This window comes from Somniosus microcephalus, unplaced genomic scaffold, assembly GCF_052327205.1.
Source record: "Somniosus microcephalus isolate GS21.2 unplaced genomic scaffold, FLI_Smic_1.0 scaffold551, whole genome shotgun sequence".
NCBI lineage: Eukaryota > Metazoa > Chordata > Chondrichthyes > Squaliformes > Somniosidae > Somniosus > Somniosus microcephalus.
Genome location: NW_028225738.1, coordinates 120,803 through 125,000, shown reverse-complemented (window position 1 = coordinate 125,000; position 4,198 = coordinate 120,803).

Below are 4,198 nucleotides of genomic sequence, written 5' to 3'. Positions count from 1 at the left end.
GCTATTTGCAGTGTATGAATTGCCAGGCTGGCCAAGGCGTTGCTTCTGGGAATTGTTGGGGACTGGGCTGTTTAGAAAGGCCGGTGGCGGGCGCTCCGTTCCCGACTCCCGTGTCCGATTAGGGTGGGGGACGGCTGGTTGGAAAGCCCCGACGCTGGCGCAGATTATATTGCCGGACTGGCCCCTGGCGAGTTGGGCAAAGTGTCGCAGTCCGGCAGCGGGTAACAGGCCAGCGGTCAGCGGCAGCTTATCGGTGATAACTTCGGGAAGGAAAGTCCGATCCGGTCGGGGTGAACTGCGACTGAACGGGGTGGTGGGGCCGCACAGACCAGTAGCGGGCTTGTGTAGCTGCCTCTTGGCCCGGCCGAGGTACAGCCGTTGGCTGGAGACCGCTTTCCGACTGCTGAGCCGGTGCCGCGGGGACCCACCTTGACGCGCCGGCTGTCCGAGCAAGCCAGGGGCAAGGGGCATCCATAGGTACCAGAAGGGAGTCGGTCCGACACCGGGAAGTCGGGTGCCCGTCGCTCCGAATCGAGCCCGGTGTTTTCGTGCGTGTAACAGGGCGGGCGTTTGGACCCGGTTGTCCGGGAGCGGGTCCCCAACGGCGGGAGATTGCCTGGGTTTGGCCGGCCGGCAGTCGAACGCCTTTGGCTCCGGACTCCCGTGTCCGATTTCGGTCAGGGAGGGCTGGTTGGAAAGCCCCGACGCTGGCGCACACTATATTATCGGCCTGGGCCCCGGCAAGTTCGGGAAAGTGTCGCAGTCCCGTTCCGGCGGCCGCCCCGTCGGTCAGCGGCAGCTTATCGCGGATAACTTCGGGACGGAAAGTCCGATCCGATCGGGGTGAACTGCGACTGAACGGGGTGGCGGGGCCGCACAGACCAGTAGCGGGCTTGTGTAGCTGCCTCTTGGCCCGGCCGAGGTACAGCCGTTGGCTGGAGACCGCTTTCCGACTGCTGAGCCGGTGCCGCGGGGACCCACCTTGACGCGCCGGCTGTCCGAGCAAGCCAGGGGCCAGGGGCATCCAGTGGTACCAGAAGGGAGTCGGTCCGACACCGGGAAGTCGGGTGCCCGTCGCTCCGAATCGAGCCCGGGGTTTTCGTGCGTGTAACAGGGCGGGCGTTTGGACCCGGTTGTCCGGGAGCGGGTCCGCAACGGCGGGAGATTGCCTGGGTTTGGCCGGCCGGCAGTCGAACGCCTTTCGCTCCGGACTCCCGTGTCCGATTTCGGTCAGGGAGGGCTCGTTGGAAAGCCCCGGCGCTGGCGCACACTATATTATCGGCCTGGACCCCGGCAAGTTCGGGAAAGTGTCGCAGTCCCGTAGCGGCTGCCGCCCCGTCGGTCAGCGGCAGCTTATCGGGGATAACTTCGGGACGGAAAGTCCGATCCGGTCGGGGTCAACTGCCACTGAACGGGGTGGCGGGGCCGCACAGACCAGTAGCGGGCTTGTGCAGCTGCCGCTTGGCCCGGCCGAGGTACAGCCGTTGGCTGGAGACCGCTTTCCGACTGCTGAGCCGGAGCCGCGGGGGCCCACCTTGACGCGCCGGCTGTACTAGCAAGCCAGGGGCAAGGGGCATCCAGTGGTACCGGAACGGAGTCGGTCCGACACCGGGAAGCCGGGTGCCCGTCGCTCCGAATCGAGCCCGGTGTTTTCGTGCGTGTAACAGGGCGGGCGTTTGGACCCGGTTGTCCGGGAGCGGGTCCGCAACGGCGGGAGGTTGCCTGTGTTTGGCCGGCCGGCAGTCGAACGCCTTTGGCTCCGGACTCCCGTGTCCGATTTCGGTCAGGGAGGGCTCGTTGGAAAGCCCCGGCGCTGGCGCACACTATATTATCGGCCTGGACCCCGGCAAGTTCGGGAAAGTGTCGCAGTCCCGTAGCGGCTGCCGCCCCGTCGGTCAGCGGCAGCTTATCGGGGATAACTTCGGGACGGAAAGTCCGATCCGGTTGGGGTGAACTGCTACTGAACGGGGTGGGGGGGCCGCACAGACCAGTAGCGGGCTTGTGCAGCTGCCGCTTGGCCCGGCCGAGGTACAGCCGTTGGCTGGAGACCGCTTTCCGACTGCTGAGCCGGAGCCGCGGGGGCCCACCTTGACGCGCCGGCTGTCCTAGCAAGCCAGGGGCAAGGGGCATCCAGTGGTACCGGAACGGAGTCGGTCCGACACCGGGAAGCCGGGTGCCCGTCGCTCCGAATCGAGCCCGGTGTTTTCGTGCGTGTAACAGGGCGGGCGTTTGGACCCGGTTGTCCGGGAGCGGGTCCGCAACGGCGGGAGGTTGCCTGAGTTTGGCCGGCCGGCAGTCGAACGCCTTTGGCTCCGGACTCCCGTGTCCGATTTCGGTCAGGGAGGGCTCATTGGAAAGCCCCGGCGCTGGCGCACACTATATTATCGGACTGGATCCCGGCCAGTTCGGGAAAGTGTCGGCGACCCGTACCGGCTGCCGCCCCGTCGGTCAGCGGCAGCTTATCGGGGATAACTTCGGGAAGGAAAGTCCGATCCGGTCGGGGTCAACTGCCACTGAACGGGGTGGCGGGGCCGCACAGACCAGTAGCGGGCTTGTGTAGCTGCCCCTTTCCCCGGCCGAGGTACAGCCGTTGGCTGGAGACCGCTTTCCGACTGCTGAGCCGGAGCCGCGGGGGCCCACCTTGACGCGCCGGCTGTCCTAGCAAGCCAGGGGCAAGGGGCATCCAAGGGTACCGGAACGGAGTCGGTCCGACACCGGGAAGCCGGGTGCCCGTCGCTCCGAATCGAGCCCGGTGTTTTCGTGCGTGTAACGAGGCGGGCGTTTGGACCCGGTTGTCCTGGAGCGGGTCCGCAACGGCGGGGGATTGCCTGTGTTTGGCCGGCCGGCAGTCGAACGCCTATCGCTCTGGACTCCCGTGTCCGATTTCGGTCAGGGAGGGCTCGTTGGAAAGCCCCGGCGCTGGCGCACACTATATTATCGGCCTGGACCCCGGCAAGTTCGGCAAAGTGTCGCCATCCCGCAGCGGCTGACGGGCCGCCGGTGAGCGGCAGCTTATCGGGCATAACTTCGGGAGGGAAAGTCCGATCCGGTCCGGATCAACGGCAGCCGAACGGGGTGGCGGGCCCGCACAGACCAGTGCCTGGCTTGTGTAGCTGCCCCTTTCCCCGGCCGAGGTACAGCCGTTGGCTGGAGACCACTTTCCGACCACTGAGACGGCGGGGCGGGGGGCGGCCTGCACGCGCCGGCTGCCAGAGCAAGCCAGGGGCAAGGGGCATCCAACGGTATCTGAACGGAGTCGGTCCGACACCGGGAAGCCGGGTGCCCGTCGCTCCGAATCGAGCCTGGGGTGTACGTGTGTTTAACAAGGCGGGCGTTTGGACCCGGTTGCCCGGCACCAGTCGAACGCCTGTCGCTCCCGACTCCCGTGTCCGATTTCGTTCGGGGATGGCTCGTTGGAAAGCCCCGGCTCCGGCGCACACTATATTGCCGAAGTGGCCCCGGGCGAGTTCGGGAAAGTGTCGCCGTCCCGCAGCGGCTGACGGGCCGTCGGTCAGCGGCAGCTTATCGGGGATAACTTCGGGAAGGAAAGTCCGATCCGGTCGGGGACAACGGCAGCTGAACGGGGTGGCGGGGCCGCACAGAGCAGTGCCTCGCTTGTGTAGCTGCCTCTTTCCGCGGCCGAGGTACAGCCGTTGGCTGGAGACCGCTTTCCGACCACTGAGACGGCGGGGCAGGGGGCGGCCTGCACGCGCCGGCTGCCAGAGCAAGCCAGGGGCAAGGGGCATCCAGCGGTATCTGAACGGAGTCGGTCCGACACCGAGAAGCCGGGTGCCCGTCGCTCCGAAGCGAGACCGGGGTTTTTCGTGTGTAACGTGGCGGGCCTTTGGACCCGGTTGGCCGGGCGGCAGTGGAACACACACAGACACTCGCATACACTGAGAGAGACAGAGAGAAGATAGAGATACACAGAGTGAGAAAGACAAAGTCAACTCAGTAACTGAAATGTGAAAACTGACAACTGGGAAACCAAAAGTCAGAGTGGCAAATGATGAACCAAGGTGGCAAATGATTAACTGAAAACTTGTCATTCACATTTGGGACGGAATTCAGGATGGGAATGTATTCGGCCGCCTTACCGGGGCTTGGGGGTGCTGCTTTCCCGCTTGTGGAACCGAGTTGGGGTCGTCAAATGGCCTGGTGCATTGTTTGAAACACTGGTTAATGAGTTGTCAAGGTC